This window comes from Tursiops truncatus, chromosome 16 (assembly GCF_011762595.2).
Source record: "Tursiops truncatus isolate mTurTru1 chromosome 16, mTurTru1.mat.Y, whole genome shotgun sequence".
In the NCBI taxonomy this organism is placed as follows: Eukaryota; Metazoa; Chordata; class Mammalia; order Artiodactyla; family Delphinidae; genus Tursiops; species Tursiops truncatus.
In genome coordinates, this window is record NC_047049.1 from 45,102,884 (window position 1) to 45,115,185 (window position 12,302).

The 12,302-nt window shown below is 41.3% G+C and overlaps 1 protein-coding gene across 11 annotated transcripts in view; it reads right to left on the reverse strand.

The window, feature by feature from the left end:
- The window catches only part of MARCHF8 (membrane associated ring-CH-type finger 8), a 111,925-nt gene extending 104,650 nt beyond the window's left edge, over positions 1-7,275 (reverse strand). For 2 of the 11 annotated variants that reach the window (XM_019932252.3, XM_019931995.3), the window contains exons 1-2: positions 6,620-7,111; positions 3,025-3,249 (exon numbers count right to left, since the gene is read on the reverse strand). The gene's annotated coding sequence lies outside the window, so the exon portion shown is untranslated. Of the gene's footprint in view, positions 1-3,024; positions 3,250-5,985; positions 6,119-6,619; positions 7,117-7,139 lie in introns of those variants that run through there. The other 9 variants (XM_019932054.3, XM_019932503.3, XM_019932694.3 and 6 more) reach the window with 8 other exon arrangements.
- Between the last annotated feature and the right edge of the window lie 5,027 nt (positions 7,276-12,302).

The window sequence follows — 12,302 nt, forward strand, 5'->3', positions numbered from 1 at the left end:
AATTAAATTTAAGAAAAAGGAAAAAAAAAGACATAAATCACAAGGCCACAAATGAGGAGAGACGGCACCCAAGCAGACAAAAAAGATTTCAACTGTTTTTTAAAGACAGAAAATATGGGAATACTAATTAATTTAGCAAAGTGGAGAAAGCCACAATAAAAAGTATGTGAAATAATAAATATACAAAATGAGCTAATTTGCCTATAGGATGCCAAAGAGCTCAGGTCTCAGGTTTTGAGTACTAGTAAAATACTAGCTAAAAATAGAAACTTCTACAAATAAAACAACTAGTTCCTTGGCCACCTCTCCAACAGAAACCGCTACCAGAAGTGGGATGCTATCATAACAAAACCCTCAACAAGTTGCATTTTTCTTAGTCACCACTCTGTACGCAATGAGGAATTTCATATCAGAGAAGGAAAAGATGATGATCCACCTTATGCAGTAGAAAAATGGTTACAAAACCTGTTGATGGCTGTAACTCAGAAGGCAAATCACACACATGATGACTTTAAAACTGTATGGGGAAAAACTGGAAAATGAAACTTTACAGTGTAGGCTGATTATTATTGGCTGTTTCTAGCAAAAATCAAAAATTTATTTGGTTATTGGTACTCTGAATTGACTGGAAGCAAATGGATTAAGAGTCTGCTAAGTTTCTGTAGGAAATGTATTGGCAGAAAAACAACAGGCCCAGATTTAGAATGTCTGTTCAAGACTTAAAAACAACCTCTGGGGGCTTCCCTGGTGGCGCAGTGGTTGAGAGTCCGCCTGCCGATGCAGGGGACACGGGTTCGTGCCCCGGTCCGGGAAGATCCCACATGCCGCGGAGCGGCTGGGCCCATGAGCCATGGCCACTGAGCCTGTGCGTCCGGAGCCTGTGCTCTGCAACGGGAGAGGCCACAACAGTGAGAGGCCCGTGTACCGCAAAAAAAAAAAAAAAAACAACCTCTGGGAGTCCAACCTTCTACAAACAGGCAAACTGCATGATACCCAGGACAGCATGCTTCCAGCATCAATTCTGGACACAGGGTGTGAGCAAACAAAATAATGGAAAAAGAAGAACCTAAGGATGTTCCCTGGAGCCATGGAGAAAAAAGGATGTGAGTGTTTCTCCCAGGGAACAAAATCAGAGTCCAATCAAGAAACATCCTTCCCTTCCAGGCAAGGGAACCTTCCTTTATATCTGTCCATAAACATTAAAGAACTGCTACAGAAGAGTAAATACTGTGTGTCTATGCTTCACCTTCCAAATGCTACTGTTTACTAGTCATGTTGTGCCCTTATTATAATACTTTGGTGAGGAGAGTAATAAATAATGTGTTTTCTTAATTCATTTGAACAAGAAAGGCTTATCTGGACCTGATAAGATAGCCTGGCACCACTCAAAGATCCCATACAGGCATACCTCATTTTATTGTTCTTCATTTTACTGGGACTTAGCAGATATTGCATTTTTTACGAATTAAAGGTTTGTGGCAACCCTGCATTGAGCAAGTCTATCGGCGCCATTTTTCCAACAGCATTTGCTCACTCTGTGTCCTCTGTGTGTCTCTGTCACACTTTGGTAATTCTTAAAATAGTTCAAACTTTTTCACTATTCTTGTATTTTTATGGTGATCTGTGATCAGTGTAATCTCTGATGTTACTATTTTAATTGTTTTAGATGCCATGAACCATGCCCATGTGAGATGGCAAACTTAATCAATAAAAGTTGTATATGTTCTGACTGCTCTACAAACCAGCTGTTCCTGTCTCTCTCCCTCTCTTCAAGCCCCCCTATTCCCTGAGACACACAATAGTGAAAGTAGTCCAGTTAATAATCCTCAAGAGAAGGGATGGTTTAAATGAAACAAAGAGTCCTCTCACTTTAAATCAAAAGCTAGAAATGATTAAGCTTAAGAAGGAAGGCATGTTGAAAGCCAAGACTGGCTGAAAACTAGGCCTCTTGCACCAGTTAGCCAAGTTATGAACGCAAAGGAAAAGTTCTTGAAGAATATTAAAAATGCCGCTCCAGTGAACACATGAATGATAAGTGAAATATCCTTATTGCTGATATGGAGAAAGTTTTAGTGGTCTAGATAGAAGATCAAACCAGTCACAACATTTTCTTAAGCCAAAGCCTAATCCAGAGGAAGGCCCTAACTCTCTTCAATTTGATAAAGGCTGAGAAAGATCAGGAAGCTGTAGAAGAAAAGTCTGAATCTAGCAGAGGCTGGTTCATGAGGTTTAAGGAAAGAAGATGTCTCCATAACATCAAAGTGCAAGAGGAAGCAGCAAGTGCTGATGTAGAAGCTGCAGCAAGTTACCCAAAAGATCTAGCTAAAATGATTAATGAGGTTGTTATACTAAACAACAGACTTTCTATGAAGATGAAACTGTGTTATATCGGAAGAAGATATCATCTAGGACTTTCACAGCTAGAGAGAAGTCAATGCCTGGTTTCAAAACTTCAAAGGACAGGCTCACTCTCTTATTAGGGACTAATGCAGCTGGTGACTTTAAGTTGAAGCCAATGGTCATTTACGAAATTCCTAGGATCCCTAAGAATTATGCTAAGTCTACTCTGCCTGCACTCTATAAATGGACCAACAAAGCCTGGATGACAGCATATCTTTTCACAACATGTCACTAAATATTTTAAGCCCACTGTTGAGACCCAATGCCCAGAAAAGAAGATTCCTTTCAAAATATTACTGCTCACTGAAAATGCACTTGGTTACCCAAGAGCACTGAGTGAGATATACAATGAGATTATTGTATGGGTGTTTTCATGACCATTAACACATCCATTCTGCAGCTCATGGATCAAGGAGTAATTTTGACTTTCAAGTCTTATTATTTAAGAAATACATCTCAGAAGGCTGTAGCTGCCATAGATAGTGATTCCTCTGATACAGCTGGGTAAAACTGAAAACCTTCTGGAAAGGATCTCATCATTCTAGGTATCACTAAGAACATTCATGATTCATGGGAAGAGTTCCAAATATCAAAATTAAGTGTAGTTTGGAAGTTGATTCCAACCTTATGGATGAGTTCTTAAGGGGTTCAAGACTTCAGTGGAAGAAGTAACTGCAGATGTGGTGGAAACAGCAAAAGAACAAGAATTAGAAGTAGAGCCTGAAGATGTGATTGAATTGCTGAAATCTCTTGATAAAACTTTAGTGGATGAGTTGCTTTTACAGATGAGCAAAGAAAGTGGTTTCTTGAGATGCAATCTACTCCTGATGAAGATGCTGTTGAAGACTGCTGAAATGACAACAAAGGATTTAAAATGTTACATACACTTAGTTGATGAAGCAGTGGCAAGGTTTGAGAGGCCTGACTCCAACTTTGAAAGAAGTTCTACTGTGCATGAAATTTATCAAACTGCACTGCATGCTACAGAGAAATGGCTCATGGAAGGAAGAATCAATCAATATGGCAAACTTCACTGCTGGCTTACTTTAAGAAATTCCAACAGCCACCCCAACCTTCACCCCACCCTGATCAGTTAGCAGCCATCAACATCAAGGCAAGACCCTCCATCAGGAAAAAGATGAGGACTCACTGAGGGCTCAGATGATGATAAGCACATGTTAACGGTAGAGTATTTTTAAATTAAGGTATGTACATTGTCTTTTTTAGACATAGTGTTACTGCACACTTACCAGATTACAGTATAGCATAAACATAACTTTTATGTGCACTGGGAAACCAAAAAAAAGTTGTGACTTGCTTTATCTCAATATTTGCTTTATTGCGTTGGTCTAGAACTGAACCCGCAATATCTCCAAGGTATGCCTGTACTTTGAACTGAAGGCAATGGCTGGTTGTACAGGGGGTTAGCATGCCCTACATGTGGGAGGGAGAATGAAACAGTCTGGGGACCAGAATGGCCAACTGAAGCAGAGTCAATGCTACTTATCCACTACACTGGTCCCTGTTCCTGGGCAAATTAGAAGAATACATTTTCCAGCCTCCTTTGCAATTATGTTAGAGGTAAGGTGACTAATTCCTTACCAATATAATATGGTGAGAGTAATGTTAGCCACTTCCAGGCCTGGCCTTTAAAACCATTCATTGAGATCCTCCAGCTCTTCCACTGCCATCTTGGAAGCCAGATGGCATAGCTACAGATGGAGGAGTTACATCCAACTTGTGTTAGACTTTTCATGACAAAAATATTTTGTTGTTGCTATTGTGCTGTTGCCATAGCACAGCACAGTCCAGTGCTTTCAAAATTTCTTGTGCATATAAATCATCTTGTTCTGAGGCACACCTGGGATGTGGCCTGAGATTCTACATCTCTAACAAGCACCAAGATGATACCAACGTGAACAGTCTACGGAATACACCTTGAAAAGCAAGATTAATACACAGGGGGAGAACAGATGATTCTCTGGAGAAACCGAATGGCCCAGAGAAAAGGTCTCCTGTAGGAACTGACCAGCAAGACTAGAGAATTCAGGCTAGCATTCACAGTGAATCAAAAACTACATGTAAACAATATTGTCAACTATTTTCAATCCAACGAAGTGTATGCTTTGTAGAACTGAGAAGATGGCTTCCCCTGCCCTTTCCTGCATCTTCCCGCCTGTCTTTAAGCCTGTCTTCCTAACCCCACCTTAAACCCCATGACCTGGATTAAATACCACCCCCTCTGTGAAGTTCTGCCATTCCATCTAATGACCAGATGGGCACTAATCCTCCTGTCAGTTTCCGTAGCACTTCTATCACTTCAAGACCCTCAACACATTATTCCCTGATTGCATGTGATTTAACTCCTCTATCAGAATAAGCACCTGAAAAACTACAACACTGATCACATCAGCCTGGCTCAAAGGCAGTGCTCAGGTTTTTTGTTTTTGTTGACTGTTAAATGAATCCATGAATTAGAAAATTCAGGGATTTCAGAGTGAGTTGAGCAAAGAAACTAAATCAGGCCTAATTTTTTAAAAAAATCCTCAAAAATGAAGAATTAAAAATTACACTGCCCGAAAAAAATTTCAACATTGAAAATCTTCAAAATATAGCAAAGACAAAACTGATAAATAGTTAAAACTAAATGTTTATAGTGCATACACTGGTCATTTCCATATTCACAGGTGGCCAAAGCAAAAGGCCTAAGATCTTCCCGTAGGATTATTTAACATCAGAACAGTCCACTGCTTTAGAAAATGTCTTGAGTCAATCAGATAACTAAAGAATAAGTAGGATTGTGAAGTATCTTTTCTAGAAAAAAAATAGTATATGCCATTTCATGACTCAAATTTGGTACTTTTAGAGATTTTGGCAACTTTTTTTTCTTTCAGTTATTTAAATTGTTTACCACCAAGAGTATAAACCTAAACATTATGTAATTATAGCAAAAAAGATCTGCTACATGGAGGGGGGGCAGGAGGGACCAAAGTGAAACAGAGCTGTTCTTCAAGAACTAGACACTGCTACTGATAACAAACAAAGGGTCTTGACTGGTTTAATGAATTCACTCCCATCTATGCATCTATAGTATCTTCCTGGAACTAATTTAAAGAAGACAAAAATGTTGGAGCTAGGGTTGCCAGATTTAGCAAATAAAAATGCAGTCGGCCCAGTTAAATTTCGGATAAACAATGACTTTTTTTTGTTTGTTTTGTTTTGTTTGCAGTACGCAGGCCTCTCGCTGTTGTGGCCTCTCCCGTTGCGGAGCACAGGCTCAGCGGCCATGGCTCACGGGCCCAGCCGCTCCGCCACATGTAGGATCTTCCCGGACCGGGGCACGAACCCGTGTTCCCTGCATCGGCAGGTGGACTCTCAACCACTGCGCCACCAGGGAAGCCCAACAATGACTTTTTAGTAAAGCATGCCCTACGCTTTATACTAAAAACTTATTCACTGTTTACTAAAATTCAAATTTAACTGGGTGTCCTGTATTTTATCTGGCAACCCTAAGGGAAGCCCAAATCAATCCAATTTCCTCACTTTGTAGCAGAAACTGTGACCCCAAGAAGGGAAGTGACTTACCTAAACCAAACATCAAGGAAGTCAGTTTGCTTTCAAAAGAGAAAACATATTTCACTAGGTCACCTTGGGTTCCACTCATGGTCCATTCGACCTCTGATTTTCACACACCTCACAGAAGCACCAAGCAGACAAGCTGTCAAAGGATATGGTTTTCCTCTTTTAACATCAAACTGTGAGTTCTAGTAAACTTACCAACTCTAGTCTTCAAAAACAACAAATGAGGAAACTATGTATTTCTCTTAACTTAAAAAAAAAAAATCCTCCTGATAATCTTTTTGCCTACACACCATCACCTCAGATTCTGTTTATGTTCACTCACTACATAAAACAGGACCTCCTTTTCTCCCAAACCTAGTTCTCTCAGGGGTATGGGAGCCGGGGAGGGGGGAGGAAGACAGTATAGCAGATAAAGATTCTGATTTTGACAAATTCGGCTTCCAAACAAGGTTTTAAGAAAAAAGGTTCCGTTGCATTTTTAAAAGCCTGGGGGGAGAAAAAAAAGTAACATAAACCATTATGACTTTCTCTAAGTTTTCTATTAAAAACTTCACCTAGTGAACAAGAATCCAAATCGTGTCAGGTGAAAAACTGAAAGTCAAACAGAAACTCAGCAATTAAAAGACGAAATATCTACCTATGCTTTCCCTCTGGCAGCTTCCAATGTATACAGGCCTCTCTCGAGATCACACACGTCGGAAGAGTAAGATCCTCAGAAATCACCTAGTCCATCCTTTCATTTTACAGATGTGGAAACTCAGGCCAAGGGGAGGGCTGACTTGCCCAAGGTCTCACAGCCCGTCGGGGGCAGGACTTCAACTGGGACTCCACGCTGGCAGCCCCGGGCCCTCAGCGCCCGATGGCTCCTGCGGCCCCCGGCTCAGCCCGGCCCAAGGGCAGCCTCGAAAACCGGGGCGGAAGAGCCCACGGCCCGGGGTCGCTGCCGCCTTTCGGCCGGATAGGCGCCTGGGCCCCGGCCCAGGGCGGTGCGAGACCCGGTCCTCGACGGCCGCCCCCGACCCGCCCACCTGTCGCGGACCGCACAACGGGCAGCCACACCCCCTGCCAGGGCCGGGGGCTCGGCCGGCCTCGACAGCGGCCAGCAGCGGCGGCTCCGCGCGGCGCGGGTACGCCGGACCCGAGGCCGCAGGAGTTACCTCAGGTGGGCGCTGAGCTCGCGGCGGGGAAACCCCCGCCCGCCTCGGGCATGCCGGAGACGCGGACGCAGCAGGGCTGCAGCTCGGCCACCGCTAAGCCTGTTTACAACCCTCCGCGGGAGGACGCCGACTGGTCTGTCACGTGATGCACACGTCACGTGCTCGACCGGGGTGGGGCAGAGGCGTTGCCCAGCGACGACGGTGATCTGGGGGCGGGCGTCGGCGTCGGCGCGGTCTTTCTGCTCTCCCAGCTCATGGGCTGCTGTGCAGAGTCGACAGCCGGCGCGCCCTGATCAACCCGGGCGAGGAAGAGGAAAGACCCACCACTGGCTTCGTCCTTTAGTGACCCCTGAGCCTAACCGCATGTATCATTCTTGTTTTGGAAGGGGGAGGGAATTCGATCCGGCATTATGATGTTGAACTTGAAAAGAAAAATGGTAAATACTTCTTTACCCAAAGCTAGAAAACAAAGGGAGAGCAGAGGAATAAGCAATAATGGTTTGATTTGCCTTAATGAACACTTTTGTTTACTTTTGCTCCCTAATGTGAATGAAGGTCCACAGCCTACCATCCCCCCCATCATAGGAAGGCTGTGAAGAGGGCTTATGGGACTTCCAATTTTTACTTTAAATTATATTTTATTATCATTTCCATGATTAGTCTTTGTATATGTAAATACAAACATATCTAAGTAAATATTTGATTTGGCATTAAGCTTTTGTCCACATCAAACTTTCCTGGTTATAGCTCTGTCACTTTGTTTGTAGTGACTACTTCTACCAAGTGTAGTTTTCCTAGATCAAACTTTGTAGAAAGTCTCAGCCACTGACAATTTCTCCCATAATATTCATTATAAGCTGTGTAATAAATAATTTGTATTATTTCTTACTAAATTCATGAGTGAATTGGGAGCAAATACCTGCAGATATGCCAGTTGTTAGGTTGTCCTGGTGTGATCTATTGGGTAATCACATTCCACCATACATTTCCGATCACTTTGCATACTTAGCTATCTATGAGCACATTGACAGGGTCAAAACAGTGGACTCAAAATATCCTCCAGGTCAATAGGACAAGGTCAAATATCCTCTTCATTTCTATAACACACCTGGAATGCAGCACTACAAAGAGTACAAAATATAGTGATGGATCTTCGGCAATATTCATCTTGTACTATGGAAAATAGGTTACAAGGCCAGTTGCCACAACCTGGTAGACCTTTTCTGCTGCCTCTGGCAACAGATGTTCCACGAAGTCAGGAACAGTATCCTCCATTGGTGTTCCTTATCTGGGAAGCAAAGAAAGTTGGCTGATCCGTGCATGTGGAATCCTGCCATCCTTCAGTAGGAAGTGGCAAAGAACTTTTGTAGATCCAGAAGGATCTGTGGGTTAGGCAGTACTCTGGAGGCAATACTAGGGTGAGCCAGGACTCACTGGAATTCTGGGGAGACATACAGAGATAAAAATTGATTGGTCAGTGGTCAGTGGATTAAAAGCCACAGGATTGGATGAGCTCACACAGAGCACTAACTCTGATACCTTCTGACCTCAACCCAGAATACAAAATACATTTTCCATACTGACTGTATTTACATGTATTGATCAATATATAGCTTAAAAGTTTCAAGAAGCAAATTTACCTTCCCTTTCTCTTCCACTTTATTCTGTTCAGTTTTTTAAAACTTCTGCTCCCAACTCAACTGATTTTTTTAACTGAATACTGGTTCTGTCCTACAGTTTGAAAATCACTGAAAGTCTCTGACCTAGGACATTAATTGCACAATTGCTGGGGAATAAAAGAGAGATCCAAAGGCTAGTCATATGGAGATTAGACTTCAGAGATTAGAAGATAAGCAAAGGAAATTTAGGAGCAGCCAGAGGTAAGAGGAGAAACAAAACAGAGGAGTCCTAAAGACGAAAGGAAGAAAATGTTTCAGGGAGAAGAAAATGCATTGTCATTGGTCCTGAGAAGTTGAGTAAAATGAAAATTGACCTTTGGATTTGGCAGTTTACAGATCATTGAGAGCTTGAGAACAGAGCAATTAAGACAAAGTGGTGGGGATACAAGCTTGATTTTTTTTTTTTCAAGCTTGATTTTAGAGATAGTAAATGGTGACAGCAAATAGATGTATTTCTTTTTGCTGTAAAGAGGAGCAGGGGAATGGGACAACAGCAGGTAAGAGATGTGGGCGTTAAGGTTCTCTGTTTAAATATTTATACGCTAATTAGAAATGGGTGAACAAGGATTGCGAGCAGGCAGATACCGATAGCTTGGTAGACTTGTTTGATGCAGGTGGAATTTCTTTTCCAGTTATTCATAGTTTAATAAAATAAGCTGAGAGTGAGGAGGGGGAGAGATGTTGCTGGTGGTTTTGCGGTGGTTGGGGGGTGGTGGTGGTGAAAATCATCCAAGAGAGTGCAACATCCCAGCCCAGTTCCAGCCCCAGCCCGGTGATTCCCCACATGGACGACTGCTACACCTTTCTGTTTCCTGACTTCCATCCTGCCTCCTACAGTCTTTTTTCTATGCGATCACCAGCATGATTTTTCAAAACTTAAATCCCATTATAGAAACCCCCAATATTTTCCCAGTTCAGAATAAAGTCCAAAGTTCTTGCCTATAAAGTCCTCCATGACATAGCCCTTTATTTCCTGTCATCTCCCTCACTTGCTTTGCTCCAGCCAGCAGGCTTCTCTGCTATTTCTTCATTACCTCAGGCAAAGAACACTTTCCCCCATTTCTTCACTGCCTTTGTGACTCTACTTAAATGTTAACTTTCTCATAGTGGCTGTATTTGACCACCCTTTTTAAAACAACACTCATATCTGTCACCCTACTCTGCTTGGTTTTTGTTATAGCACTTATTACCAGCTGTGGCAGAGACATTTACAGCTCATGAAATGTCCATTCCCCACCCCAATAACTCTTGCAATTAGGTAGGGCCATATGCCCAGCTCTGACCAATGGGTTGTGAGCAGAAGGGTGCTTCTACACTTCTAGGCAAGAGCATATTGGAGCCACCATGCAACCCTCCAGCTCTCTCTTCCCCTGATGCAGCAATCTCACAGACCACACGTGGCACTGGCAAACCACACAACAGAAACAGACTGAATCACTGAGTTACCTTATCAGGCAGTTGCCCTGAAAAGTTGCCTGGCTCACTGAATTTTGCAAGGGTGAAGAATAAACTTCGTGTTAAACCACTGAGCTTTGGGGGTTAATGTGTTACCAACATTGTAACATAACATTGTTATAGTCTGAATTATGTCTCTTTAAAATTTATATGTTTAAGTCCTAAGTCCCAGTACCTCAGAATGTGACTGTATTGAAGATAGGCCCTTTAAAAAGGTAGTTAAGGTAAAATAAGGTCATTCAGGTGGGCCCTAATCCATTATGACCAGTGTCCTCATAAGGAGAGATTAGGACACAGATACCCATAGAGGGAAGATCATGTGAAGACACAGGGAGAAGGCAGCTCTCTGCAAGCCAAGGAGAGAGGCCTCAGAGGAAACCAACCTGCCAACTCCTTGATCTCAGACTTCTAGCTTTCTAGAACTGTTAGAAAATAAACTTGTTTAAGCCACCCAGTCTATGGTACTTTGTTATGGCAGCCCTAGTAAACGAATACATCCTAACACCAATACTCCATCTGGCATATTTATTTTTATTGTTTCCCTTCTCTAGAATATAAGCACATAATGAAAGCAGGGATATTTAGTTCAACACTATGTCCACAGCATTTAGAATAGTGCCTGACACCTAGTAGACGCTCAGTTAATACTTATTGAATGACTGAATACTGTATTTAAATGAAATTTTTTCCAAGAAAATCTCTGGGGCTCTACTCATTTTGCTAACTTTCCATAATATTTTTTAGATTCTTCTGAATTAAACTTCCCTTTTCATTTCTAATTTTACTAATTTACTTTTCTTTCTTAAGGTAATGTTGATATAAATTTGGCTGAAATATTGTGGAATAAGTGCAATTTTATTCAATTTCCAGTATTCAATTTCTTTTCTTTTCCTGATTTCCATTTTCTCTTTTCCTTTGGTTCTCTCAGTTCTTTTCCCAAGTTTTAGATCAGGTTATAGTTTTTCTCTTTCTTTGTAACATAGACATTTCTACCTTATTTCTGGAATAAAGAATATAGCACTATTTTCTGGTAAGTTACAGCTTTGACTGTGTTGTGCAAATTTTAATAAGTACTATTTATGAAAGTTGGTGTATAAAATAATACTTTCTAGGATTTTTAAATATGTGTGAAGAATTTTTTAGTTTTCCATTATTGTTAAACACTTTAATGACAGCATTTTACAACAGAATACTTCTATGAATGTACTGTTTAAAATGTTTACTTTTTATATTTTACATGGATTTTCTTGCCCCCAAAGGAATCAAATACTTGAGAAAACATATATTCTCTATTTGTCCCATTTTATTGTCTACAAAAATGTTAAATTCATCTTGTTTTTCACTGTTGACTTGTCCTGTTATATCCACAATGGATGTTAAGGCACATACTAGCTAGTCTAGTCCACTTCTTTTTGGACATATTTTTTTAAAGTTTTTTTAATAAACTATTTTTTAGAATAGTTTGATTTACATAAAATTTTCAAGAGTTCCCATATATCCCACACCCAATTTCCCCTGTTAATACTTTATATTAGTATGGTATATTAAAGTCTATGCTTGATTCAAATTTCCTTAGTTTTTTTTCTTTTTTTAAATTTTTGGCCACAGTGTGTGGCATGTGGGATCTTAGTCCCCCAACCAGGGATCAAATCCGCGCCCCCTGCATCGGAAGGCGAAGTCTTAACCACTAGACTGCCAGGGAAGTCCCAGGGGCTGTGGGTTTTTGACAGGAAGATCACAGAGGTAAAGTGCCATTCTCACTACATCTAATCAAGGGTTCATTCTATCAACATGATGCATCATTGTTGATGTTTGACCTTGATCACCTGGCTGATGTAGTGTTTGTCAGGTTTCTCCATTGTAAAGTCACTCTTTCCCCCTTTCCACACTGTACGCATTGGAAGGAAGTCACTAAGCACAGTTCACAGTTACAGAATGGGGAGTTATACCCACTTTCTTGAGGGAGGACTATCTACAGAATTCTTCTGAATGGGAGATATGTCTCTTCTCAATCATTTTAAAATTTACT